Source organism: Rhipicephalus microplus, chromosome X (assembly GCF_043290135.1).
Source record: "Rhipicephalus microplus isolate Deutch F79 chromosome X, USDA_Rmic, whole genome shotgun sequence".
NCBI classification, from domain to species: Eukaryota; Metazoa; Arthropoda; class Arachnida; order Ixodida; family Ixodidae; genus Rhipicephalus; species Rhipicephalus microplus.
In genome coordinates, this window is record NC_134710.1 from 72,151,371 (window position 1) to 72,169,271 (window position 17,901).

Below are 17,901 nucleotides of genomic sequence, written 5' to 3' on the forward strand. Positions count from 1 at the left end.
TTACTCATAAGATATTTCAAAACCGACATCTCCACCGGGAAAAGACGCTAGGAAAAAGAAGAATCGTGCAAAAGGAAAATGCGGATGGCGACGCCAACCTAACTTCATGCTCCAAACCCACAACTTTATAAAAAAATAAATAAACTGAAAACACATCGGGCTCGTCCTGGATTGGAACCCGGGACCTCTCACACCCTAAGCCATATTCGAGCAAACACATGAAAAACACTAATGAGGGAAACAATTTTTTAGCTAGAAGTAATTTACCCATACAATATTTCAAAACCGCCACTCTCACCGGTGAAAGACGCTCGGGAAACAAGGAATTGCGCGAAAGGAAAATGTGGATGGTGACGCCAAGCTACCTTCATGCTCCAAACGCCCTACTTCCTTGAAAAAATATATAAAACTAACAAAGAAAGCGGGATCGTCCGGGATTTGAACCCGGGACCTCTCGCACCCTAAGTGAGAATCATTCTTCTAGACCAACGAACCAACACGTGCAAAGTGACACTAATGAGGAAAACAAGGTTTTTGTTAGAAGGTAATTACCCCTGAAAAATTTTCAAAACTGCCACAGTCACCGAGAAAAGACGCTCGGGAAAAAAAGAATCGCGCAAAAGGAAAATATGGGTGGCAACGCCAACCTATCTTCTTGCTCCAAAAGCTCTATATCTGAAAAAAAAACATTAAAAACTGAAAAACACATCGGGCTCCTCCGGGATATGAACCCGGGACCTCTCGCACCCTCAGCGATTATCATACCCTTAGACCAACAGCCAACACATGCAAATTAACACTAATGATGAAAACAATGGTTCTCCAAGGAGTAAATTACTCATAAAATATTTCAAAACCGACATCTCAACCGGGAAAAGAAGCTCGGAAAAAGAAGAATCGCGCAAAAGGAAAATTTGAATGGCGACGCCAACCTAACTTCACGCTCCACACCCACTAGTTTTAAAAAAAATTAAATAAACTGAAAAAGACGTCGGGCTCGTCCTGGATTCGAACCCGAGACCTCTCATACCCTAAGCCATATTAGAGCAAACACATGAAAAACACTAATGAGGGAAACAATTTTTTAGCTAGAAGTAATTTACCGATACAAAATTTCAAAACCGCCACTCTCACCGGTGAAAGACGCTCTGGAAACAAGGAATTGCGCGAAAGGAAAATGTGGATGGTGACGCCAAGCTACCTTCATGCTCCAAACGCCCTACTTCCTTGAAAAAATATATAAAACTAACAAAGAAAGCGGGATCGTCCGGGATTTGAACCCGGGACCTCTCGCACCCTAAGTGAGAATCATTCTTCTAGACCAACGAACCAACACGTGCAAAGTGACACTAATGAGGAAAACAAGGTTTTTGTTAGAAGGTAATTACCCCTGAAAAATTTTCAAAACTGCCACAGTCACCGAGAAAAGACGCTCGGGAAAAAAAGAATCGCACAAAAGGAAAATATAGGTGGCAACGCCAACCTATCTTCTTGCTCCAAAAGCTCTATATCTGAAAAAAAACATTAAAAACTGAAAAACACATCGGGCTCCTCCGGGATATGAACCCGGGACCTCTCGCACCCTCAGCGATTATCATACCCTTAGACCAACAGCCAACACATGCAAATTAACACTAATGAAGAAAACAATGTTTCTCCATGAAGTAAATTACTCATAAGATATTTCAAAACCGACATCTCCACCGGGAAAAGACGCTAGGAAAAAGAAGAATCGTGCAAAAGGAAAATGCGGATGGCGACGCCAACCTAACTTCATGCTCCAAACCCACAACTTTATAAAAAAATAAATAAACTGAAAACACATCGGGCTCGCCCTGGATTCGAACCCGGGACCTCTCACACCCTAAGCCATATTCGAGCAAACACATGAAAAACACTAATGAGGGAAACAATTTTTTAGCTAGAAGTAATTTACCCATACAAAATTTCAAAACCGCCACTCTCACCGGTGAAAGACGCTCGGGAAACAAGGAATTGCGCGAAAGGATAATGTGGATGGTGACGCCAAGCTACCTTCATGCTCCAAACGCCCTACTTCCTTGAAAAATTATATAAAACTAACAAAGAAAGCGGGATCGTCCGGGATTTGAACCCGGGACCTCTCGCACCCTAAGTGAGAATCATTCTTCTAGACCAACGAACCAACACGTGCAAAGTGACACTAATGAGGAAAACAAGGTTTTTGTTAGAAGGTAATTACCCCTGAAAAATTTTCAAAACTGCCACAGTCACCGAGAAAAGACGCTCGGGAAAAAAAGAATCGCGCAAAAGGAAAATATGGGTGGCAACGCCAACCTATCTTCTTGCTCCAAAAGCTCTATATCTGAAAAAAAAACATTAAAAACTGAAAAACACATCGGGCTCCTCTGGGATATGAACCCGGGACCTCTCGCACCCTCAGCGATTATCATACTCTTAGACCAACAGCCAACACATGCAAATTAACACTAATGAAGAAAACAATGTTTCTCCAAGAAGTAAATCACTCATAAGATATTTCAAAACCGACATCTCCACCGGGAAAAGACGCTAGGAAAAAGAAGAATCGTGCAAAAGGAAAATGCGGATGGCGACGCCAACCTAACTTCATGCTCCAAACCCACAACTTTATAAAAAAATAAATAAACTGAAAACACATCGGGCTCGTCCTGGATTCGAACCCGGGACCTCTCACACCCTAAGCCATATTCGAGCAAACACATGAAAAAACACTAATGAGGGAAACAATTTTTTAGCTAGAAGTAAATTACCCATACAAAATTTCAAAACCGCCACTCTCACCGGTGAAAGACGCTCGGAAAACAAGGAATTGCGCGAAAGGAAAATGTGGATGGCGACGCCAAGCTACCTTCATGCTCCAAACGCCCTACTTCCTTGAAAAAGTATATAAAACTAAAAAAGAAAGCGGGATCGTCCGGGATTTTAACCCGGGACCTCTCGCACTCAAAGCGAGAATCGTACCCCTAGACCAACGAGCCGACACATGCAAATGAACATTAATGAGGAGAACAATATTTTAGCTGGAACTGAATTACCCCTATTAAATTTTAAAACTACAACCGTCACCAGTAAAAGACGCTTGGGAAATGAGAAATCGCGCAAAAAGAAAATGCGGATCGCGACGCCAACCTATCTTCATGCTACAAACGCCCTACTTTTTTGAAAAAAATTTATAAAACTAAAAAAATTGCGCTCGTCTGGGATTTGAGCCCTTGACCTTTCGCACCCTAAGTGAGAATCATTCTTCTAGACCAACGAGCCAACACGTGCAAAGTAACACTAATGAGGAAAACAATGTTTTTGTTAGAAGGTAAGTACCCCTGAAAAATTTTCAAAACTGCCACAGTCACCGAGAAAACACGCTCGGGAAAAAAAGAATCGCGCAAAAGGAAAATGTGGATGGGGACGCCAACCTATGTTCTTGCTCCAAACGCTCTACTTTTGAAAAAAACTTTAAAAACTGAAAAACACATCGGGTTCCTCCGGGATATGAACCCGGGGCCTCTCGCACCCTAAGCGATTATCATACCCTTAGAGCAACAGGCAACACATGCAAATTAACACTCATGAAAAAAACAAGGTTTTTCCAAGAAATAAATTACTCATAAAATATTTCAAAACCGACACCTCCACCGGGAAAACACGCTCGGAAAAAGAAGAAACCGATGGAGGCGGGAATGTTGTAGGCCCTAGTACTCAGATTTGGGTGCACGTTAAAGAACCCCAGGTGGTCAAAATTTCCGGAGCCCTCCACTACGGTGTCTCTCATAATCAAATGGTGGTTTTGGGACGTTAAACCCCACAAATCAATCAATCAAAAGAAGAATCGCGCAAAAGGAAAATCCGAATGGCAACGCCAACCTAACTTCACGCTCCACACCCACTACTTTTAAAAAAAATATAAATAAACTGAAAAAGACATCGGGCTCGTCCTGGATTCAAATCCGAGACCTCTCACACCCTAAGCCTTATTCGAGCAAACACATGAAAAAACACTAATGAGGAAAACAATATTTTAGCTAGAAGTAAATTACCCACACAAAATTTTAAAACCGCCACTCTCACCGGTGAAAGACACTCGGGAAAAAAGGAATTGCGCGAAAGGAGAATGTGGATGTCGACGTCAAGCTACCTTCATGCTCCAAACGCCCTACTTCCTTGAAAAATTGTATAAAACTAAAAAAGAAAGCGGGCTCGTTCAGGATTTGAACCCGGGACCTCTCTCACCCAAAGCGAGAGTCATACCCCTAGACCAACGAGCCGACACATGCAAATGAACATTAACGAGGAGAACAATATTTTAGCTGGAACTGAATTACCCCTATTAAATTTCAAAACTACAACCGTCACCAGTAAATGACGCTTGGGAAGCGAGAAATCGCGCAAAAAGAAAATGCGGATCGCGACGCCAACCTAGCTTCATGCTAAAACACCCAACTTTTTGAAACAAATTTATAAAACTTAAAAAAATTGCTTTCGTCTGGGATTTGAGCCTGGGAACTTTCGCACCCAAAGTGAGAATCATGCCCCTAGACCAACGAGCCAACACATGCCAATAAACATAAATGAGGAGAACAATAGTTTACCTAAAAGTGAATTACCCCTACTAAAATTCAAAACTGCCACCGTCATCAGTAAAAGACGCTTGCGAAATGAGGAATCGCGCAAAAAGAAAATGCGGATCGCGACGCCAACCCAGCTTCATGCTCCAAACGCCGTACTTCCTTGAAAAAATATATATGAAACTGAAAAAAAAATCGGCCTCGTCCGGGATTTGAACCCGGGACCTCTCGCACCCAAAGCGAGAATCATACCCCTAGACCAACGAACCAATACATGCAATGTAACACTAAGAAGAAAACAATGTTTTTGTTAGAAGTTAATTACCCCTAAAAAATTTCAAAACTGCAACAGTAACTGAGAAAAGACGCTCGGAAATAAAGAGATCGCGCAAAAGGAAAATGTGGATGTTGACGCCAACCTATCTTCTTGCTCCAAACGCTCTACTTTTGAAAAAAATTAAGAACTGAAAAACACATCAAGCTCCTCCAAGATATGAACCCGGGACCTCTCGCACCCTAAGCAAGTATCATACCCTTAGTCCAACAACCAACATATGCAAATAAGCACTAATGAGGAAAACAATGTTTTTTCAAGAAGTAAATTACCGATAAAATATTTCAAAAGCGACATCTCCACCTGGAAAGACGCTCGGAAAAAGAAGAATCGCGCAAAAGGAAAATGCGAATGGCGACGCCAACCTAAGTTCATGCTCCAAACCGACTACTTTAAAAAAAAAATAAACTGAAAAAGACTTCGGGCTCGGCCGGGATCCCTACTGAAACGTTCCGTAAGATGCGGAGACCTCACATACGGAATTATTGGAATATGGAAGACGTATGATGCGGACTCCGCATAAGACGTATGATGCGGGCTCCGCATAAGACGTATGATGCGGACTCCGCATCTTATGGAAAGACGTATCATGCGGAAATTACTGAATTGTGTGCATGTTACGTCTGAATCTAGTGCAAAGCAATATAATGTGTAAATTGAATAGACGTCCACATCTTGAGTACATGCAATACTGTGTACAAATCACAATATTTCTTAAATGTGCATGATGAGGGATTGAATCATCGGCATCTAGCTTACTAATTGTTGTGATGCAGAAGCAAAATTACCTTTTAAATAAAACACATTACGAAACTACTAAATTAACATGCTAGCGATCATAAATGGTGGTTACATTGCAACACATTAATGCAGTGTTCTATGCAAGACTTAAAGAACTTATAAAGTTATTATTATCAATAGAGAAGCATTAATATACACATCAGCCCTGCTACAATCAATATGTTTTTTTATTTGTCTGTATGCTCCAGCTGTGAATAGTGACATTGCAGTTTGATCGTACACAAATGAGGTGACTGCACCGCAATTTCACGAGCTCCACCTAAGCCACAGGATGGTGGCACAATGTAACAGCAATTTTAGAACGAAATGTTTAAACATAAATAATAATCATAGCACTGTGAAAGTGTGGTGCTGTGTTTATCTCATGAATGCCTTGTGGAGATCGGCGAAATGCTGCTTGAGGCTCCGGCACCACTGTAAATTTCGAAGGTCACTGCGATAGAACTTATGTGTCCTTCATAGGCACCTGGAAATGAAAATAATTGGCACAAATAATGTCAGAGACACATGTTAGCACAATAGTTTACATGCACAAGAAATATAACACACAGAATGAAACTGAAAATTTAAGGCACACAATCCTTCATGTTATGCATATGTGAATAATAGAAGGAATGAGTGTATAAATTAGTTCTGCCACATCAAAAAAAAAAACAGCATGCTTATCACAGTGAAAATAACTAGATTGTCACGATTAGATAATCGATTATTATGTCCTTATGAAATTATGATTTAAACGCTTCCTGCACAGTAAAACTTTAGGAACTGCAAGTGAAAGCTCTCAGTGTTTATTTAATAGTGTGTGCATGTACATCTGCTGCCTTTATACTATACAGTTTGTGCACAAAATTGGCATCTTGAACAATTTTGAGAGTTAAACCTAAGCAACTTATGAAGGTTAAAATCACCATGAAAGCAAGCAGGACCAGGCAGGTGCCATTAAAAATCTGTGCAAGCCAGATAACTATAACCGAACTGCACACATATAGGGGAGCAAGAGTAACAGTAATTCGGCTGCTGACCCGCATGTCGCGGTATCAAACCCCGGCTCCATTTCCGATGGAGGCAGAAATGCTGTAGGCACGTGTGCTCAGATTTGGGTGTACGTTAAAGAACCCCAAGTGGTCGAAGTTTCCAGTGCCCTCTACTACGGTGTCTCTCATAATCATATAGTGGTTTTCAGACGTGAAACCCCACATATAAATCAAGAATAATAGAAATAAACTGCCAACAGAAAAGTTGGTTGCATGTGCTATCTGTAAGTGCTTACACCTTACTACATACAGCATGCTCATTCCATTTTAAATACCGATATTGAAAATAACTGCTCTATTAGGAATGTAAAAGGTAAGGTAGAACTGAACGACTCTACAAAAAGTGACCCTATTATGACATCACGTTTTCTTATAACAAAATTGACTAAGATTCTCAAATATCATTATGCAAGGAAAAAATCTTCAAAAGAACAATCAAGTTTGAAGTCATAATTATTTATATGTCTCCTATGACTATAACCAAGAAATCGACCTCAACATGGCTAATGTTAGTTTTTAAGGCCTATGTTCACTAGACAATGAAGAATACCACAAAAAGCACAGCGCTCAGGCAAAGCACCACACAAAAAAAGAAAGCAGTCCTTTTTGTTATTAGCTACAATGCCTTTAAAATGGTATTTTACCTCTACTTTCCGCTTTTTATCTAAGTAACTGGTGTGAAACAAGTTAGCTGAAAATGCACTGTGCCTCCAAAACCTGTTGGTTGAATCTGAATTTTAAAAAAATGGTGACGCTTGCACTAAATTAGGCTCCACAAGCCTTGGAACAGTGAGACTACATGACTCTTAGGACTACTTTAGTTACTTGTGTTTTGTTTCTGGGCCTTAGCATAAAGACAAGGGCTTAACTGAATTGCTGCTAACAAACAAATGCTTTCGAAATTGCCCGAGCGTCAAAGGATGCTCAGCCATTTGTTGTTTTTTGCACTGGGCTATTCTACACCAAACATACAAACCATACTGCCTGGCGACCATCACAGATGTATAGTTTAAAAAATTATGGTAATTTACTCTTCTGAAAATAGTTATTTGCAGAAATGTTTTGAAGAGAAAAGAGTAGTGGTCACGTGGGTACCTTCAGAATTTCGCAGAATGTCGTGCGGGTGTTATTTGTGAGAAAAATTTCAAAGTACCGCTTTTTCTTGCCACATCAAATTTGATCTAAATATTAAGTAAAGATGCTTCTTAAAGTATTTGAAGTCAAGTAACATTAGTGCAATTTTTCTGTTACATAGGCTTTGAATAATTCCGCCAAACTGTTTATCGTTTGCATTTCTTGTATGGCAATACTGCATTTTGTATGAATATTTGAGCCACAAATACTCACTGCACAGAAGTTATATTTTACGAAAAAAAATAATGTTAGGTCCAGATTACAAATATCACTATATAATCGTTTTTGTCCACATTGAGATGCAATTTGAGCTGTGTGTTTGTCTAATTGAAAATCACTTTTATATGTAAGTTGAAAGCAAATAAACAGTTCTTGTTACATGGCAAGTGTTATCACTACAAATTTTGTTTAAATGAGGAAAATGATTTTTGAAGTCTCCTATTGAGGGCCATGGGGAACTTCGGAACGGAAGCTGTCGTACATCAAATGCAGAAAACAGCCATCATAAGAAAACTTCAAAAATTCATTTCTACTTTAAGACAAAGTGTAATCATATAACTTGCCATATAAAGAGAACTACTTCCTTGCTTTTGATGTGGCGAAAAAATTGCACTAATATTACTGAGCTTCATGCATTACACACAAGCACCTTTACTTAATACCAAGACCGAATTTGGTGTAGAAGAGGCAGTATTTTTGAAACACTTTACTTTTTACAAACAACACCCAGACGACATCCTTTGAAGTCCAGAAGGCACCAACGTGGCCTAATATTTTGTTCTCTGCGATATACTTTAGCATTTTGCTGTTTTCAGAAAAATACAAAAACGAGCACAATATTTTAAAACAATTTTTAAAACACATTTAGGACGGTTGGCAAAATGGCTGGCATGTTTGATGCGTAATTGCCTCACTGCCAGCATGTATTCTTCCGAAGCTCAAGCTATCACCTCTCTGTTACTGCCTCCCTCACATACAATGCCTGCATAGGAAAGAAAAAGAAAGGCAGGTCCGACAAAGTTCACAAGGCAAGATATTTTCATGTTGGATAAATTCATTACCATAAACAGCAGCAAAATAACATTCATTTTGAGTAGTCCAAGACACAAGCTATATACCAGCATACTAAGAGCCAAGCACAAACTTTTCAATTGAACATGTGTGGTGATAGACAGGAAGCACTTATTGCAAGACTGATCAGTCTGTAATTAACTAAATGAAGAACAATGCCCTGTTCAATCCAACACCACATAGGCATCTTTGCTATAGCAAAGCCATGTGTCATTGATTCATGCACTAGATGGGACAATGCAAATGTAACAAAAAAGGTGAAAAAATAAAACAAGGGAAAAAAAAGATGAAAAGGGGGGATGCAAAGTAGGAGCAGTGTAGCACTACTTTTACTTTGCATTCCCCTTTTCTTTCTTCTTTTTTCTTCTTTTCTATCATTTATCTTTTTTTTGCTTCCCTTACCCCCAACCTCCAACAGGAGAACACTTTGTATCAGCGCAACCTAACTTGAAAAGAAGCAAGGGCTGCACTCTTCTGCGTTATAGGTTTTTTTTTTCAGACAAACATTTCCAACCGGCACACACGCCTATACCAATAGATGATGTCATTACTGACCCCATTTAAACTAACACGCCAAGGATGACAAGGTGACTTCTAAAAATAGGTCCTCCTATCGCAACATCGGCCAGCCTGTCTGAAGCACTTCTACTGTTCACCCTGATTACCCCACTAGATGTTTCCATCTGTCGACTCACATCTTCATTTTGGATAACACTAAGACGAGCTTACATTGATGAATACGCACGAAAGTTTAGTGATGTATCATGTATCAGATTAAGCAACTCTGTTAAAAAATTATTGATAGCTTGCTTCCAGGCTTTTTATACTGTAGCCTGAAACTTCGTAATGTCTTCTATGCACATGAACCAGATTGACAACGTAATGCACAACATGCTTAAGAATACAGCGAGGAACAAGATAACGACAAAACGACCAGCCACCCAAAATTTTCGCTGTACATGTTTATAAAATGTTCATGTACCCCAAACGAGGTGCTTATGATACAAGCCGAAAAAACCTACAAATAGGGCCTTGGAGTCTTCTGGAAGTAGACGTGTTGCATTTTTTCTATAGAGGGCTTTACACCCATAAGTGAGGAACAAAACTCCTGTATAATGAAGAATGTTGGCAGCTATCAGTTATAGAAAAACCTAATGCAGCTAATCTTCCCCGACACATCTGTACATTTAAAGAGGTGACGTAGCTTCTGTGATTCTGGCAGTAACTCCAACAGGACCAGTGCGAAAATTGGCACTACTTGGCTAGACAAATGTCCAAACATGCCTGCTCGACTCCCTCTAGCCATCCTGGCTGAATCTGACACATGACTTCTTGACTGCTGGCTGGACAAAAACAAAACCACTGAAGCACTCACAATACACTGCGTGAAGTTCCTCTGGAGTGGTCAACTTCGTCTTCTGCGATGAAAGAGCAGCACAGTGTACTGATAAGGCACTCCTTGCAATGGTTTTCAATGCCACACAGTGACCTTGCTGTTCCTGTCGAAGAGAGCTTCGGGAGCTTGGAGGGTGCTTGCTCTTTTCTGGGGGCTGCTGCCGCTCCTCGTTTTCTGCTCAAGGTCAACCTGCATAAAGTTGTAGACGAGGCTTTAAGAGTTGTATATAATGATATACAAATTTTTGCTGAACACACATTTCCTCGTGGCACACTGAGGAATTTCTTATAAAACTTAAGGCCTCGCAAATGCAAACATTTACAATCGATCCGAAGATGCACTCGACTCTAAAGAAGCAAGTTTGTTATGTAGTGTATATAAAGAAAGGTCATTCATCACAACCACAACTACAGTTGAACACGAAAATGACATTTTACACGATCCTGTTTATTTACATGGTCCATTTTATTTTATTTACACGGTCCATTTTACACGGTCCTGTTTTACACGATCTGGTCTGCATGAACTCTTGAACCAGGCACCATATAGATTGAAAGACACACACAGACTTTGAGACAAACCTAGTTTCCCGTGGAGCATCCTCTTGCACTATAACAACACATCTCAATCTAGTTAGTTGGCCAGAACGAGGTGAAAACAGCTCGCACTTGAAAAGCACGGGCAGAAGGAATGACGCCTGCACCCTGTGCTTTCTGTACATTCTCGTTGAGGGTGCAGTTTTCACCTTATCCTTATGCAATTTCGCATTTATAACATTGTTCACTGTATAATCTTTGTGGCGTTAAAGTGTGTGATAACGCCATGTATATCCCATGTAATTTATAAAAATAGAATACAAGATAGCTTGATTAAAAAATAACAAAGTGCATCCAGCGCCATGTCCTGTAGCCATTCTTTAGGCAAGTGGCAGAATGATTTATTCTTCAAAACATATCTTACTTGTAACCACTACAAGAGCTAACTCGTACACTGGCACATTCTGTTTGCCTCTTCAGATTATAAGGTACCTTTTTTACACCAGAAAATCTTCAAGAAGAATAGAAGTGTTGTAATTGTGAAGAAAGAAAAGTAGAAGGAAAAAAAGATATTGATTGATTTGTGGGGTTTAACATCCCAAAACCACCATATGATTATGAGAGACGCCGTAGTGGAGGGCTCCGGAAATTTTGACCACCTGGGGTTCTTTAACGTGCACCCAAATCTGAATTCACGGGCCTACAACATTTCCGCCTCCATCGGAAATGCAGCCGCCACAGCCGGGATTCGAACCCACGACCTGCGGGTAAGCAGCCGAGTACCTTAGCCACTAGACCACCGTGGCGGGACAGGAAAAAAAAAAGATAACCTGCCCTGTACAGGGACCGAGCCTGCGAACTTCGAATAACATGTCCGATGCTCTATCAACTGAGCTACCATGGCGGCTATCCCTCTTCCATTTTGTACGGTATATATGTGCATTTATACATGGAAGAGTCAGTCAGCGCTGCCTGTTACCATTATGGCGAGTGTGGGACACCTTTTTTTTGCCTACTGGCAATTACATTACGATTGCAATTACGTTACGATTACTTCCAATATCCCTATACTTCTTTGTCAGCATTATGCATCTGTCCGTTCTCAGAAAATCTGCTAGTCACAGGAGGAGGCAATAGTTCGCCTTCCCACCAAAATGCATGTACTTGAATACATGCACAACTGATCAAAAAAAAACAAGTCACACACCGCTAAGATTACCGAGATTCACTGTTTCAGATTCATGAGTTAAGGAAAGAACTATAAATTTAAGGGTTTGTTGTCTTTGTTGAACACATTATAATGAGAACTAGCAGACAATGATGCCAAACAAACGATAGGTGATGTTATCAAAAATAACTTTCACAAAATTGTGAAAAGAAAAGTTAACGAAAACGTAACTTGGCGGCAAGTTACTAATGGGTTGACATTTTTTGACAATTGAATTGACATTACTTTTAATAACATCCCTATATTTTCCTGAGTAATGTTGTCGGGTAATTCTCATTATTAGAGTGGTGAGTAGGCTGACAAAGAAAGTATATGACATTGATACTTCTTTTGAACACCTAAAAGTTTGAGAAACTTAAAAGAGTGGAAGCTACTTTGAGTAGACCCGTATATTTAGTTGGAGCGAAAAAAAAACGTACACACATTTTTACCAGGCTTTTTAACCTATTTTGAGACATAAAAGTGTATGCTGCCAGTAATGTTAAGTACCAGTACTTTAGTCACACTATGCACTGTAGCAGGTGTAGTTAGAGTGGTGATAGTGAAGGATTAATCAAGCACGCCACCAACTGCGTTCACATCAATGGTCGCGTATTTTAAAAATAAACTTGCTGTATAGTAAAAAAAATTTTAGAGCATTTATGATTTTATCCAGATCAAGTTAAACCGACTGGGTAAGCAAACCATTTGCATAAAATCAAAAGGCATAAAGTGATTCATGTATTATAACTATGTGAACAATTTCAGCAATGCAGGGCAAAGTGACAACAGTTCTATTAAAAACCCCTCTCATTATAACATGCATGAAAAGCACCACACCAGAATATTTTATAGTGCATGTAATATCGAGACTACTAGACTGTCTATTGACCTTTTAGAAGAAGGGTATCTCTTTCACATTCAAGGGGCAACCACTTAGCCTTTTCCTGAGCTTTTCTGTGAATATTTCCTGAATTTCAGATATCATTAGGATTGATTTAGAGTAAACAGATTTTGCTTACGCATTGAAACCTAGTTCTGTATGTAACTGCAATTATGGGTGCCAAACCATCTCCAATTAATTTTTAACATTTCACTTATTTTTTAACTGCAGCAGCACAAATAGCTATGGGTGCCCAAAAAGTAGCAAGAAACAATACCTTTACCTCTTTGAGCCTTTTGGAAGTGTTCAGCTTCTCAGTGCTCACCTTACAACATTTTTTTTTAAATACGTGTTTGTATGCCCACTGCTCTTGCTCCTTGTACACCGAGGAGGAGCACATGGCAAGAAGAGACAAGAAAGAAGCATAGCGAAAAAAAGCGAAATAAGCGAGGACCTCTTTTATATCGTACAATGTGTGTAACATTACTATTGCGACCACATATAGACAAATTATCACGGCTATGTATCCATTGTAGAGTCATACACAGCTGCAACACCACGACTAAATTTCAACCTTGTGTTGGTTTAGGATCCCTTTATAGTGGCAAGCTAATGATATCTGCATTTGTTTGGCACATACTAAGATGCAGTGAAATGTGATATGGTAATCTCATTTAGAATGCACGTCATGTGGCTTCATTGTATATGTGGCCACAAGTAACTCTGGTTGCAAAGCAATATGGCAGAGCCTAAACAGACGTCACCGACCACTCCAATCTGAACTTGCCTTTGCTACTTGCCCTTTATCATCCCAGCAAAAAATGAATAATTGAATCTGCTACAGATAAGTGCTAGCTTATGCTAAGGACCAAGTATGAAGGGTGTTTTGTCATTATTGAGATCAGTTATTTGTTCAAGAACACTTGCTGTCAAACACAAATACATTGCTGTCGAAGCATCAAGACTCAAATATAAAGCAAAAAGAAGTGTCTCTTTAAAAATTACAGGCCACAAGGCAAGATAAATATTTGATATACTTGGGATGTAATGCACGCACAAGAGGTGCTGCCATATTATACTTTTCCTTGTGTTGAAACCTGCTTGCTTTACTCACCCAACACATCTGTAAAGATGCCGTGAAAACACCAAGGAGCTGATGCAGCAAGGTTGAACACATGTCCAGGGATTCCACCATTCCTAAGCAGCCCTACAGCCTCCACAGTCCTGCAACTATTTGTAAGATAAATATAGTTCTACCCAAAGTTCTTGGTTTACAGACACACATGCAAGACGCATAACCACTCTATTGGAAGTTTGCATGATAATGCGCTGGGTAGCAAAACGGATGCCAATATCAAGTATCCCGGCCTGCTGCTTCTTTCTTTCCGTTCTTAATTAATCAATCCATGGTTATTAAATGTTCCCCCAATGTGAAGTGTGCTGGCAGTCCGGTGAAGAATTGCAATGTATTTAGAACACAGTCCAATTCATGGCAAGTAAGCATGCAATAGCGTTTTGTCAGCTCTTCGAGAAAAGAGCATGAAGTTTAGCTAAAACCCATGTTTTTTATAAACACCATTCAATTTGATATAAAAGTTGTGAGCATTATGGAAAGGAACACGGATTCATGTTTAATCAATGATTTATTATAATGTACTGATATGAATGCAACTAACTGAATATGAAACGATCAATTTTGCTCGAGAATTTAGAGTTATGAACACTATCGCACTTGCCTGCTGCATCTATTCCAAAACAGCGGCAAGATAGGCTAGTTTGTGTAGGTGAGTAGTAATGAGCAGTGCAAAGTAACAACAAGAAACACCAGTAACAACAGTATGGGGCAAGCACAGACTGCCAACTGTATAATTTATTACACAAAAGTTCGCCTGAATATCAGTCAGACAACTTGTGCAAATGAAGGTCCACTTGGGCATGAACAAGTTACGAAATCAACAATGCCTGCTTTCACTAACAGGACCCTCATTCACATAAAGTATGCCGCGATAGGCCCCTACCGAGGTACGTCACAGCATGATGTCACTGGCACATGTAAAAGGTGTGGCTGGAAAAACACTCCCGCTGGTGGCTCAGCCCGGTACAGTCGTGCGGTGTTTGGGGCAAGTTTTAATTTTTCAAAGCTTACACTTCACGTTACAATGTCGACATTAGCTGTAGTATGTGTCAGCAAACATCCAGCTGTGTGGTAAACTGTGTGGTAAAATATTTGCCACGCTGTCTGTTTATCTTGAAGAAGTGAACACACGTGGTGGCCTGTGCGAGCAACAGCGGCATAGTCTTCAAAAATGTGCACTGTTGATTGCGGCATGTAGTGTGCATTGAAAGGTATTGAGAATATCGGTTCAACTGAGAATACTGAGTGTGGTGTGTGCAGTGTCAATAACAATGTGTCTTGTTTACGAAGACTAGCAGTCATGGCAGGGACCGGTCGATGAAAAAACTTGATTCGACATTTTAGTCAAGGTAAATATGCACTTGACGTGACCATCTGCGAGTGGGTACATCTCGGTGTTTGCGCTGTGTGCAGAAAAAAATTGCTAGGTCACCGGGCTGGAAGATACTATTTGCTGAAGCTGCATGTATGAATCGCCCCGACGAGTACGCAAGCTCAATAAAGGTATAACTCGTTTTATCGAAGGCCTCATATTTCTTCATGTAATAAGCAGAGATTCTTGTTTCACATATACTCAGTACCTTTACCGCTCGATATTCATGAAGTGACAATGCAAACAACAAGTTTGTGTGTTAGGTCCTAAGGGAGCAATGTAAATATGCAAATAAGTTGTAGGTGTCAGATGCAGCGATGTAACTGCACAAAAGATTACGTATATATTAGGCTACAGGTTTAGAATCGCATACATCTCGGTGGTCTATCAGGAACGTCACAAACAACTTCCTTGCCAACCAGCCCTTGCACAGAGGGAGGGAATGGCTGGCACGGTGCTCGAAGTGACGTCACACTATTTGCAAACATAGAGAGGTTTCTTACTTAGGCAACATTTTGCACAATATATTTTTTAGATGCAAGACTGTACTCATCCACATTGATCATACTGATGTCTTTTGTTGTTACTTTGTGCTGTGAGTTACTAGGCATTTAGTCACCATGATCTTTAAAAGCTAAATTCAGTGTTCTCTCTCATATTGCTGACAACTTTGTTGTTGCATAAATTGGGCAAAAAAGCAACACAGAAAGGCTGTCACAATAAATACACCAACATGGGTATTCTCCTGCAAACAAAAGTCGGCACTGGTCCTGTCATTACCCGTCTTCCTTCTCTCTTTGCCTTGTTTGTGCTGAAACAGCCAAACACCTGATGAGTTAGATGAGAAATATTAAAGCATCAAAACTATAAGTGCTTGCATCAGCAACTACACAACAGCGTGATAACCGCACCCCTGCCACACAGCAGTGAAACATATTTTGAACATGCTGGCAGTGTATTATTTTATAAAAAGCAACTCTGGCAGATTACAAAATCTCACATTGTGCATGCAAGGTTTCTTCAAAGTCAGGCGTACAATGTAGGTGCTGGCCGGTACATTATTAGTTACAAGCAAAGGTGTCTTGCAGGTACACATCCAGATTGCACGAACACCTCTCTCTCTCTCTCTACACTAGGCACACACATTATATCTTTCAACAAGCACACGCCACTGTTTAGGGGCATAATAACGCTCTACCGTGAACGTATGCTAATCAACCCACTTAGGCGGTTGGCTAGGTGAATCGAGCCAAGTTACAAATTATATCGCCCGCTAACGTAAACAAAATGCTGCTTTGCATGAAATGGCACTTCAGGCTTCGTTTAATCAACAACGTAGCAAGCGCCGTGTGCGTCTTCCTCACTACATTGCACATATGAAAAAATCGATCACCATACACATGCACGTTGCCGCAGTTGTCTCGAATTAGCTCCAGTAAGGCCGCGCCGATGCGCCATGGCTCTGCTGGCGTTAGCGTTGTCAAAGCGAATCGGCAACCGCACTCGCAAAGGTGCGTAAGGTTGCCGTTTCGCGACGCCTGGTTCGAGTGCAGCAACACACACTTGCACTGAGTGGCATACTTGGTCTACATAAAAAAGTGTCCCCCTTACCTTTAGTTTCTTTCACACTGTCCTGAGGGAAGCGACCACAGGCGTCAGTCGTCACCTCGGAGTCCTTCGAGCGCCCGCCCAACCCACCGATTCCTTGGACGACTCGCACTTGATCCGCACTCGGACAACCGCGGGAATAGGGCGCAATCTTAGCACATCACACGAACGAGTAACGGCGCTTCCTTGCGTAAATTTAACATTTCGTGCTGTCGTGTGTAGCAGCGCGAACACATGAAACGCACCGAAACGGCATGCTCACAGAAACAAAGAAGACAAACAACATGTGGCTTTAGCTGTGAATGGATTTGACTTGGATAGCTGTGTGAGAAAAATAAAAAAAAACATCTGTCGCTGCTATAAACTGAAAAAAATGTATGTTATCTGGCAAAATAACTTTAAAAGTGATAAACGGTTATTCAAAAAACAAGTTACAACTTATGAATATTTTCGCAGGTCTGTTTTGTTTTTGTTCTAGCAGACGACAGCCTCCTACTGCTTCTACGACAGACATAGTGCGGTTTCACGTTCGGTGCGTGTCGCCGACGCAAAGCTCTACAGTAGTGATATCAGAGTTATCAATTCTCAATGAATCATAGGATGGCTAAAAAGCAGTAACATTTTGACATAGTGCAGTACGCAATCTTTCAAGGTATGACATTTCTTTGCTCTGAAGCAAATCGAAGCAAGCCGGCCGGCGCAATCAGCTGATGTCGCCGCTACGCGAGGCATGGTCGTGCGCAATAGCGTCGCGCCCCGCGCTCGATTTGTCATCAAGCGATAGAGCTACTAAGTGGAATACAGCTA

The 17,901-nt window shown here is 40.6% G+C and overlaps 1 non-coding gene across 1 annotated transcript; it reads right to left on the bottom strand.

Moving 5' to 3' along the window:
• Positions 1-4,779: 4,779 nt before the first annotated feature.
• On the bottom strand, positions 4,780-4,852 carry TRNAP-UGG (transfer RNA proline (anticodon UGG)). The gene has a single exon. It is a non-coding gene; the product is annotated as a tRNA-Pro (tRNA).
• Positions 4,853-17,901: the final 13,049 nt, after the last annotated feature.